The following is a 12,415-nucleotide window of genomic DNA, read 5'->3' as shown; positions in this document are numbered from 1 at the left end:
GCTTCCAGAGGGGCGTGAATGGCTTTGCAGGTGAGATTTCCCGAGCAGCACAGCTCAGCTTTTGGCCGATGGTTATTCCACAGATGGGGCTGTGAACGGGACAAGGTGACAGAGCAGCTCTGCTCCACCTGGAGAGATCCCCGCAAGGGCTGGGCTCACACACCACAGGCTGGTGCCTCATTTCTCTCTTCTTGGTCCCTTGTATGTTCCAGAAGCTGCTCACTTGCCCTGGCAGATCCAGGCTGAATTCCCACCTTGCCCTGGAGGCACAAGCACCAGGGTCCAAGGCAGGAGGGAGGCTCTGGGCAAGATGCAACGCTGCCTGGATGAGTGCTGCTGGTGGATACAACTCACTGCCATCCGTGACCAGCCCCTGCTGAGGAGCTTCTCCCCATCCAAATGGGCTCTTTGCCCAGTATGGGATCAGCCCTGATCCCCTCTTCCTTGCAGATCAGTCAGAAGAGATGGGCTTTTCCCAGAAAAGTCCTCTCTCCATCCCTCCGTGCAGGCAGCTTAAGGGGGAGCCAGAAGCGAGGAATGGGGTGGTGCTGGCCACCCGCGGTGGTCTGTGGGTGGGTGACTGTGTTTGCCGAGTCCCTGCTCACCACAGGGCAAAGCAGAAGAGCAGCAGAAGCCCTGGAGGGCTGCATTATGAACCCTCCTGCTTGCAGTGCCAGCCCGGCTCTGCTGCCCGGAGTTTAACAAACCTTGCCATTTCTGTGTCTTCACATGCTGAATCCCAGTAGCTGGTTTTGGGTGTATTATCCCAATGAAAAGAGCTGTTTGGGCAGCCTGCTCCGCACCCTTTACAGCCCTCCCACAGCTTGTGCGGACCCTGCCTGCATCCCCTGTTTGGCCGAGTCCTTCTGTGCTGCCAACCCAACAGTGGCGCTTGATTTAATAAACTCCCTTTATCCAGGAGAGCTCATATTTAAATGTTTAAAACCAACCTGTATAAAGACTGCAAAAAAAAGAAGAAACTCTCACTCTGGCTGCTGAAAGCATGAAGCTGTATGGATTTCTTAGGCAATTAAATTTTACATAATAGAGTAACTAGACTGTACAAATTTAAAGAGCACCTGGAATATGCAGGCGTATTCTGAAATTTCTAATCTCATCTTTCAGCTCTAGACCATTAATCTGTCACATTTTTTGCCTCCTTTTCTATCCACACTGCTTCAGAGTTGGGATATTGCTGGTAAACGCAGCTCTTCTACGTTCTCCTCTAGTCCCTGTTCTGTTGGCTGCTCATCTCCTATGCCATGGGCATGAGCACCTTCTCCTCTTCAGGTCCTGGGCTCAGTATTGTGGTTTTTTGGAGGAGAATGGAGCACAGCTTCTCAGCATCTCTCGTCACTGCCTCTGCCTTGTCAGGAAGCAGTTCTGCAGCAGAGCCGGGGCAGATGTTTGGGGATGGGAGCACCATCTGCAGAGACAGCATGGACCTTCCTGGGGAGAGGGGCTGCAGCCTCATGACACTGTCATGACACCATCACGCACAGAGCTGGTGTGCTGGCGGTGGGGCACAGGTTGGGTGGGCAATAGGAGGGATGCACGGGTGAGGGGGGTAGGTCACTGAAGAACCCACATCGCACAAACCTCTGGCAAAACCTGTTCGCTCCCATCCTGTCATCTGCTGACCTGCTGCTTGGTGGCTGAATGTCATAGAATCATAGAATTGTCTGGGTTGGAATGGGCCTTTCAGGTCATCGAGTCCAACCATCAACCCAACACTGACAAAAACCACCATGAAACCGTATCTCTAAGCAGTATGTCTACCTGTCTTCTAAATACCTTCAGGGATGATGATTGCACCACTTCCCTGGGCAGCCTGTTCCAATGCTTGACAACCCTTTCATTGTAAAAATTTTTCCTAACATCTAATCTAAACCTCCCCCGGCACAACTTGAGGTCATTTTCTCTTGTCACGGCTGTGTGTATAACCGTGTCTCCAGTTTGCACGCCCTCCCATCCCCTTCTTAGCTCCCTGAGCACCCTGACGACCTCCAGGTACTGTAAGTGATGGTGGTGGCTTCCCCTGGCCATGGCAAATGCCCTGCTTTCTCCCCTTCGCACTCATCCCTGTGCAACGGCTGCCACCTGCCAGCAGCATCCGCGCCGGGATGATGCTGCAGAGCCCCGTCACCCCCAGCCCAGCCCTCACTTCTTTATTCTTCACTGGCTGCTGGCTTGCCCCCAGGACACGCCGGAGCATGTAATCCCCTTTCCGTTGGGCAGCTAATTCTGGTGTGCTGGTCCCTGCCCTGCTATTTCTCATCTCTGTGCTTACCCCTAAGCTGCTTTCCTAGATCAGGTGGACAGCAGTGATATTTCTGCTCGCTCTCCCCGGGCAGGAGGATGCTCCGTGACTGTGCGCAGGTCTGTGAGAGTGAGCTCACCCCAGGAACCAGAACTGTTGGTTATTCTTATTTAAAGCCTGAGATGCACCCAGCGGCATCTGGCCCCTGAGCCTGGGGAGAATCGGGGGGAACATCTGGATGTTTTCTGCTTTCCCCAGGGCAGCAGTAGTGGCTGTGCCTGTCTCACCTCCTGGGGTTCTTTCCTGCCCTGGGTTACAAATTCCTTGCTGGCGAGCAGTTGTAAACAGCCCAACTGTATTAATCTCGCTGCTCTGAGGGCTCAACAGGCTGCATGTCTAGTGAGGAGACTGCTTTGGCAGGCCGTTACCCTTCTGACAGCTTGCGTTTGTGCTGTTGCAGGTTTTCTCCGCACTACTTCCCTGTTGGGGAGTTAAAGGGGAGATTTTTCCCTTTACCCATCACAAGAGCATCCCCCAGCTCTCCAAGCAGAGACCCTTGTGGTCCCACTTGGGGGTACAGATGCCCAGATCTGTTGGAAAGAGTGGCTGGTGTAGTTTTGTGCATTGCTTGGAGGAAATCAATGGGCTCTCTGTTCAGCAGTAGTCTTTATTCTAGCAAAGGAAAGAGCTGAAATTGTGGTTATAGTATTGGAGACTGTTTTGCCAGAAGATGGTAAAAAAACATGAATTGCAGGTCATATTTATTACTAAACCTCATCCCTTGTTTCTCCAGTGCCTTTGATAGCTGGACAAGTTGGTGATCTCACCCCTTTGCCCTGGGAGGTCTGGCCATCATAGCAGGGCAGCACAGCTCCAGCCAGCCACAGGGGCTGCCTCCACACACCTTTCCCTGGATTAATCCAGCTCTTTTTGGTAGGGATTGTGTCTGTAGAAAGCACTGGATGTGATGGGGGCCTGACTTCTGTCTGGAACTCTGGCTGCTTGTAAAATGCTGATAGTCATTAAAGAAGGAGCCCTGGTCAATGACTAAGGGAGTTGAGACCCTGCTCAGCTTCATCTAAAATAGGTCATGGGTTGAAATGATCACGCAAGGTCCCTGCCAGGTATTGCTGGGGTAGCTCTGAAATAAGACATCTTCAAAATGCTTTGTCTCTTTTTTGCTTCTCTGCTGGGGAAGGAGAAAGGTTTGAAAATCCTGGAGGTTTGGTTGCAGCCCTGTCACCCCAGGGCGCTTCGGGGGGCTCTGGGGAAGCAGGAACGTGTGGGGACAGCAGGTCCAGGCCGTGCCATGCATCCCACCCTCCACAGGGCATGCAGAGACCCCTGTGGGCTCAGGGTCTTTCCTGACTTCTGTGGTGCAGCTTCATTCAGCCTCAGCTGAAACTGCATCCGCCTCTGGGAGCTCATTTGAAATCCAAATAGAGGGAAATGGGGGAAAAACTAGAACTGACCTGTTTTTGTTTGCCTGAGCACACAATCCATGCTGTTTTAAGCTCCTGGCCTCGAGTAGTAAAAGATAATTTTCACATGGAATTGTTTGGGAATAAAGACAAGTCTGGGATGTTAATTTGCTCTTTGTTGTCCCTGAAAAAACATGGAGTTTTGGAGCCTGTTTGTAAGGAAGGCAGGGAGGTTTGTGTTGTTTTGTTTTTAAAACAAAGATGGAAGGATCTCCTTTGCAGAGCAAAATGAGTAAGAATAGAAGAAAAGGTGTGAATGCTATCTCTGGAGAGCTTTAAAAGTCTGAGCACCTCTGAGATGCTTTAGAAATTCGGAGTTGACCCTGCTTACTTTCTTTAGAAAAACAAAAAATAAATAAAATACCCCTGCCCTCCACACCCCCCACACCCCCCCGCCATCCGTGGCATTCTTTGTGAGGACTTCTGAAAGACTCTGAAATGCATTGGCTGCTGAATAAATTATAAACACACTTCCTCTGGTAGAGTGCTTGTTTCAGGCTGCACATCCAAAAGCAAATTAAATACTCTTCGGTGTAATTTCAAATGGAGTCGTTTGCTTCATTTTGAAGATTGTGTATTCAAATTATTTATCTTTTTCTCAGGCTACTCAGGAGGGGGCTATCCCTGGCTGGCAGCCTGGATTCGGAGCGGGCTGGAGGGAGGTGCAGGTGTGAGACGGCGTGTGATGCTCGGGCTCTGTGCTGCCTGCATCCCTGAGCGCCCGGCTTTCAGTGTTTGGAGAGGGCTCCGGAGGAGAACGTTTAAATCACACTGCTTTTTAAAGCAAGGAGAGCCCAGGTCTCCTGCTTGGGATGTGGGAGGGCTCCCCTGCGCTTCCCTCGCAAGGCAGGGATGGGGCACAGAGGTCTCCCCAGAGAGGGGGTTTTCTGTAGGGAGCCAGACCTGATAAACAAGCTCTTCTTGGCTGCTGTGCTTTGAAAGCAGCCTGGAAATGGCTGGGCAAAGAACTGGGCATGTCTTGCCAGAGCAGTCCACAAGGAACCTCACGGGAAGGACGTGCGTTTCAGTGACAAAAAGTCCCCGGGTTGGGACACTCAACAGGGGTGACGCTGTCTCTGTGCCTGCTCAGGGTCCCAGGTCCCCCAAAGCCGTACGGGGAGATGACACTCCAGCTCTGTGAGTTGGCTGAGCCCCAGGAGCCGTGGTGCCATGCATCTCTGAGCAGTGTGGAAGCCTTCTGGGAGCCCAGGAGTGCGAAATACATGGAGAAAAGTGGGTCCAGGAATGCTCCAACAGTTCTAATTCTCCACAGGTGACAGGAGAGGCAATAGCTGAACATTTATATGTTAAGGTATGTAAGGATATAATAGCACTTTATGTTGTAGAGCAATCCCAACTGCATTTCATCACCCCTTCTGCTGGCTTCCTGCCTGCAAGCTGGACACATGATGTGTCAGTTCCACCCTGTCTCTGTCCCCAGCGTGAGTTATCAGCTCAATTTCAGAAAAGGCTTTAAGTATATTTGAGACATAAAGGGGAACGGAATCCTCCTGTATCTTCTCCATGAGCAGAGTCCAGTCAGAAATATTACAGATTGATCAGTATTTTATCTGGGAAGGAGGATGTCTCCTTAACATCATTAAGTGGTGACCTTTAAAACTCATATTCTCCTGCCAGCCAGATTGGGCAATGGATGGAGCAGAGACGGATGGCGGCAGTGGGGAATAAAATCAATTGTTTGCTGAGATCAGTGCGTGTGTGTTTTCAGTGGCATGGAGGTCCCTGGGCCACTGTTCACTGTCTCTTTCTGCGCATTTCTTTTTTACAGCAGAATAAATTCTGTTTGGTGCCCAAGATGAATTTTCAGAGTCATATGTCATGTTTTACAAGGGGCTGACAGCACAAATTGGGGGAGAATAATGGTGTCCAGACCTAACTCACCTCAATGACTTTATTAGATTTCTCATCCAGAAGCAGATGAGCAGGCTGGGTTCTTGGGGGTGTTTTCTGTTGCAAAGCTGATCTGCTTAGTTTCAGCTTTAAATTTGGGTGTGTGTTGATGCTCTGCCCAGCTTAGGCTGTGAGACACGCTGGGTGGCAGCACCAGAGCCAGGGGTGAGGCTGCTGGTTGGAGGCCACTGATTGGGGACCATGCAGTGGCTTTACACCAGGCTGCTCCAGTTCTAGGTCTGGGTCCCCTGGTGCCACCCACCTGTGGCTCGGGAATGGGAAGGTGTTGATCCCACGCAGATCTGGGCAGGCTTGCCTTGAACCCTCTGAGTTTATGGCAGCGTGGCGATGGAAACATGCTCGTTCATGCCCTGCATGCACTCTTGTGTGTTTTAAGGCCATGCAGGTACATTACTGGTGCCGTGAAAACAAGACCTTCTCAAGGCAGAAAACTGGATCGTGGTTGGCAAGTGTTGTCCCATGGCAATGTCTTCATGCTCTTGGCCATCATCTTCTGAGTCCTGCTTTCTCCATGGCTCCAAGGTGAAGGCAGGTCCAGTTGCCGTGCATGGCAGTGCAGTCCTGCCAGATGCAGGACATTTGTCATCTGAGCACTTGCAAATGTTCTGGGATTCGAACTGTCTGCAGATGTGTGCATTGTCACTTGTGCCCAAGTTGGCTTTGCTGCAGCCTGGGAGCCCTCACACGGCCAAGATCTGCATCCCTGGTGAGGTGGCAACTTCAGACCCCCTGCAGCGCAGCCCCCCACGTGGGTCTGCACCCCTCTGCTCCCCCCAGCCTCCTGGGGAGGGCAAATCAGCCTTACATGCCATGTGCCTGGAGGGCTCAGTTTGCTGTGTTCCCACAGACTTGGGCTCATGTAGGCTGTGGTAGGCCCTGTAAAGTGGGTCCAGCTCTTGTGCTGCTGCCCACAGCTTCACTCCGTGCCTGGCAGGCAGGAGAGATGCCCCAGGGGAAGCAAAGGGCAAAGTGTGAAGGAAGCAGGTGAACGCCTGGTGTAGAATAGGCGTAGCTGAGGGAATTCTGCTGGCCCAGGGCAGTGGGTGACCAGTGGATGCTGTTCCCGTGGGGCCGGTGAGTCGTGTTGCTCCTGCCGGCAGCTGGGAGCTGGATCCAGTGAGGTAAATCCCAGTTTGGTCTCTCGGTTTCCATTTCTGTTGCCTGCAACCCTGGGGCTCCCAGCACAGCCTGGAGCATCCCTGTGGGCAGCAGGGATGCCATTTGGGATGTGGGGGTGGCAGAGTGGGCTCAGGCAGTCTTGGTGGAGTGGGGGTCAGCTCTGAGGCCGGATCCCAAGCACGGACACATGGCAGAAGGCCATAGTGACCCATGTAAGTCTGGTGGAGGAGGGGAGGAAGACACTCTGTGCTAGCTCAGAGCTGTCTCCGTTCCTGCCAAGACACAGTGCAGAGTCATTACAGGGTAACGTGCTTTCAAAGATGAGCAGGGAAGTGCTGCATCTTTTTTATGGCCCTCTTCTTTGACCTCTGAGCGGCGATGCTGAGGACTCGGCGCTCGTTCCCATGTGTTCGTCACAGCGGCAGCTTGTTGTTCGTCAGCGAGACAGTCACTCCTCCAAACCAGATGGGGACAGCGGCAAAGAGCAGCCACATTGCAAGGAGGGGTGACAGGTCCTGGGGACAGCAGGAGTGGCATGGAGACCAGCTTCAGTCTCCCTCCCTTCTAAGGACAGAAATTGGGTTTTTTTCCCAAGACCTGAGCAAATACAGCCATTGGCACAGCTGTTCCATGTCCCAAAGGTGCATTTGCTCCTTATCTCCGAGGGAGGTGAGGACAGAGTACCTGTGTCTTTGGTGAGGATCTGCCTGACTTTGGGATGCCTTTGTAGAGCTCAGACAGCCCTTAAAGCAGAAGGTTACTCTAATTTATAGTCTCTGGATTTATGGAAGGTATATATCAAGGGAGAGTGTAATAGCTTTCCTGTGGCCCATCAGCAGAGGGGGGACTGTCCTGGAGTCCCTGGGAGCAGGGACAGCTGCAGGATCATTCACCAATGTCGCTGCTTTAACTCTTTAGCTTCAGCAGGAGGGAAGAGGCACTCCTGGCACTGCCTCACAGTGCTGTTGCAGCTTCCTCCATGCAATGCTTGCAAGCAGACATCAAGTCCGTGCTGGGAGGAAGCTGGAGGTGATATCTAAAGCCCCTTGGCTTCTCGCAGTACATGGTGAACTAAAGAAGTGGAGGTTTCCCAAAGCTCATTCAACCCAGCATGTGGGGCCAGAGATCCTGCTGATTCCCACCAGACTCCCTGCCTTGCCAGGGGAGTCCTTCCTGCAGACACCCTGTCCCACACACACACTTTCTCCATACTCATTCCCCCCACCATGGGCATGTTTGGCCTTCCTGCCCCTCCCTGCATCCACACCAGAGCTGGTGCTGCTGTTGCTGGGCTCTCTGCCCCTTGGCCCAGCACTCAGGACCTATTGATCTCCTCAGCCAGCATCGTTTCCTGGTGCTCCTACCTGTGAAAATGGCGTCGGTGTTCCTCGGTTTGTCTGACTTCAGCAGAAATCTGAAAGGGAAGTTTAGCTCCTGCTTTGCTCCTCAGAGCATTTCTGAGCACCCAGCAAGCCCTTAGGGTGGGGATGGAGCCGCGGGGTCTGATATCGGCTGCACAAGCCCTTTCCTCCTCTCTGTCCCGTGGTGCAGTGCCCCATTGCCCTTACCCAGAGCTTCCCCAGGGGATGCCCTGGCCGTGGAGGTGCCCAAGGCAGCAGAGAGCTGAACTGGTGGTGGGTGGAATTTCTCCAGCTCTGTTCACTTCACCTAGTGGGAAGGCAGGGTCCTGGGTGGCAGCCCCATCTAGCAGGCACCAGGTATTCATAGCGGGAAGTTTGGGAGCTGGGGATCACAGCAGGCATCCCAACAGGAGCTGCTGGGCAAGCCCTGAGCAGCACAAGCCTGAGAAAGGCTCCTCTGGGTGCAGTTCCTGGCAGTGCTGGGGCAGGAGGGTTGCATGGGCTGGAACAGACTGTATTCCCTGTAGAGGGACCGTCAGAATAATTCCCCTTCTGACTCATTCCTGGGGCTGCAGGCAGGGCCCGAAGCAGCTGATGGGTGCTGAGGCACTGGGAGGAGTGGGGAAAGGGCAGAGTGAGAATGTGGGTGGGTGTTTGCAGGGTCCCGGGCGCCGGGTGCTGCATCCATCCGCATCTCCAGCCCCACGCAGGGTAGAGAGCATCACACATTCCAAAAAGCATAAATGGCTGAAGCAGCTCAGCTCCCTGAGCCTTTGCTCTTGCTGTGCAGCCTCCTGAAGTCAGGAGGAATCACCTGGGTTTTCGTCATGGACACGGAAGGGCAGGCTAAGCCCTTTGGAATCCAGCTGGGCCCCACCAACTGGAGATGCACTTCCAGAGCTGCTCTGCAGCGGGCGTAGGAGGATGGTGGGTGCAAAGCTGCTATTCCTGGGGCCCAGGCTCTCACGTCCTTCCTCCTCCTCCTCCTCCTCTGCAGCCCCTGTGTGGAAATGGCTGGTGCCCACTCTAGAAGCCGGCATTGCTGCCAGAAGATGGTCTGCTTCTTTAGCAGTTCAGGAGCTGCAGCAGTTACAAAAACTCCTCTTTAAAAATTCATGCTGTTCTGTATCATGTTAAATATTTATTCTTAAGGAACAATGCGTTCTCCCCTCCCCCATTCTGCTATGATACCTATTTTGCATATAAGCTGATTAATAATTAAGCATCTACATTTTATTTTGACTAACAGAAGATGTGCTCCAGCCATTTGGATGCCTGTTGTGTTCTGCTGAGCTGTGAATTCTTCTTCCCTCTCCAGACCAAGGGATCCTCTCTGGCTGTGTCTTGCAGCACTCCTGCACTGGGAATCCACGGTGCCCATGGCCACTCCTGGACCACCCTGTACCATTACAGACCACCAGTCTGTAATGCTGCAGGGCCTAGGCTCACTCTGCTGTGGCGAAGGCTGTTGGATTCCCCTTCCCTTTACGCCCAGCAGGATACTGGGGTGGTTTCTTCAGCTGTGTTTTCTCCCTGCCTTGTAACTTTGCTGTCTTCAGGTGAAGTCGATGCATTGTTTGTGATGGAGAGGTTTCCCTTAGGCTGGGGCAGGAAGAGATTGGTGTTGACCTGGCCAGGCAGCCAGCATGGCCCATGGCAGCGGTGCATGCCTGGGTGCCAACTTTTCCCTCTACTAAAGCAGGAAACAGTGGAAGATATTGGGTGTCCTGGTCCAAAGTCAACCATGTCCCAGCTGGCTGCGAGCGCAGAGCTGCTGTGGAGCCGCTGAACGGCTCCATGACAAACATCGGGTGGTGGCACGAGATCCCAGAGGACAGTTTTTTGTGATGCAGCTTTGAGCTCCTACGGCTCCCTTTGGGGAAGCCCCTGCTGAAGCTGAGACCCAGACTCCCGAAATGATGCTCCAGTGTGGAAGGGGAGACCTTGAAACAGGGACCTGGCCTGGTGACACAAACAGGGATGCTTAGTCCCTTACCCCACTGGATGCACGCTCCTTTGGAAGCAGTTGGTAGGTCCAGCTCCGTAACTGGACCCTCCCTACACAGGAGCTTTGTCCAAGAGGGGAGCTTGGTGTCTACAGCTTGGTGGGACCGGGTACATGGCAGCTGGACCTCAGCAAAGGTGTGCAGGTGCTGAGTATGCTCCTCCCAGCAGGCTTGGGGCCCTTCGCTGGTAAAGCCAGCTCCCATAGACAAGGGGTAACTGGAGAAAAAGACCTCTCAGAAACCTGGGACCCAGTCCTGCTGCAGGGGCAGCTCATGGCAGAGCTACTCTGACACTGCCAAGCTCAGGAAAAAGGGCTGAGGAAAGGGCTGATACAAGGGCAAACTGTACCCTAGGATTATAAGGAATTAATCCTGCTAAGAAAACTGAAATACTGTTCAGGAGAGATGCTTAAAAAACAGCATTAATATTCTGTGGGAGATTCCAATGTTATCCCCCTCTTCTGCCTGCCCCAGATTTCCCAAGGAAGAATAAAAATGACCCTTACATTTTCCCACAGATGGGAAATACAGTCCCAGCTGCTTTGAAAACATGGGACCATCTTGTTTTCTGTAATTCCCAAGCAGGGTATACATTCTTTTCACCAATAAACATGAAATTACAATGAAGGATCCATTTTGGAATACACGTTTGAGTGTTCAGGAAACAAGGAAATTAAAGCAAACAGTGTTGAGGTGTTTGTTTGGGGAGCTCTGTCAAAATAGATGCAATTCCTCATTGTGGTCCCTTTCAGGAGTGCTGCATTTTCTAAATGCTCTGTCAAAAGCATCTCAGCTGGCTCTACCCTTTAGTCTGGAATTACAAAATGAAGAGATGGTGCAAGACCGAGATTTACTAAAGCATTTGGTGCAGATTCACATGAAATCTTTGTCGCAGCCTGAGTTTTAACAGCCCACGTTGTAAGCGCTGCTGTAAAGGGCAAAGATTGCCTGGGGGGCTGTAAACAGAGGTGGGGTGCTGAGGCTGTGCGTGGGGTGCAGGACACACACACCCGCAATTGGTGTTTCTTATTTAACAGCTTCATTAGTGAGCTGGAGGCCGGCGCAGGCGGCATGGTAACGAACGGCGCAGACAGTGCTAAACTGGGAGGTGCTGGAAACAACAGCTCGGTGTGCGATGCTGGGAAATCGGGCACAATGGGGTGACACTCAGCTCGCAAGCACGTGGCCCGGGACAAAGATGGCCAAGGGCAAAGCTGGCAATGAAATGGCAATGAAGACCAAGGGAAGAGTGTGCTCGGGAGGTTAGGAGGCAGCTTTCGTTTAGCACATGGTGCATGTGCTGCCGAACCCTCCCTCCCTCCTTGAGCAGGGGGGGAGGCTGTCTGCATCCACGTCCTTTGTCTTGCTGGCTGCAGAGAGGTTTGGAATTTCAGCAAAATCCTGAAAACCTGGGAGCAGAGAGGGCAGCCAGAGGGAGCAGGACCTGGGGAGAAGTGGCTGTGTGCTGTTTGCCTTGCTGGGACTTGCCGTGTGCCCCTCCGTGAGTGTGAGTATTAGAATCTGCTTTTAGGAGGGGAGGGACCATGAACATAGAAGTCCCACCTTGAAAGGGCTGGTTTTGGTGGTGTCGGGCACTGGCTGTAGGACATACAGGGCTGGTACAGCTCTTTGGCCCTGCTTACCCCTGCGAAACTGGGTGTGGGAATGCAGCTTGTTCTTTGGACAGTCTGGCTTTGAGGACATGGTAGATGGATGAGCTGCTGTTTCCCTCCACCGTTTGTGGTTGTGGTTAATCACTGTGACTCATGTAATTTCTGATTTGAATTCTCTGGCTGTAACCTTAAGCCACTGGATCTTGCTTGGTATCCTCTGCTATATTAAAGAGCCTTTGAGTACCCTGTACTTTTCTTCCTTGAAAGTACTTAGGTGCTGTTATCAGGTCACCTCTTTTAGCTTCTCCTTAGAGGAGAGGCAGATCATGTGTCTTCAACCTCACACCATTTTTCCTGGCCGTTGGTACCATTTTAGGCTTTTCTTTACAACTGTCTTGAGCCTTTCTCTAAACTCACTTGGGATGTTTTCACAACGGAGCGATGCTGTAATCCTGCCTTCCTTGTGTATGGGCCAGTTCCCTCTGGACGTGCAGATCATATTTATTACTGGTATAACATCCCAGGACTGTGACTTGCACTACAAGACTGGCTGGATGCTGCATTTTTGATGAGCAGTTAGTGGTTTTGGACATGCCTGGCAGATTCACAGGCCTGGGGAGCAGGAAGAGTTGGGTCTGGTGAG

Source organism: Numenius arquata, chromosome 16 (genome assembly GCF_964106895.1).
Source record: "Numenius arquata chromosome 16, bNumArq3.hap1.1, whole genome shotgun sequence".
NCBI classification, from domain to species: Eukaryota; Metazoa; Chordata; class Aves; order Charadriiformes; family Scolopacidae; genus Numenius; species Numenius arquata.
This window is presented reverse-complemented; position numbering follows the sequence as displayed.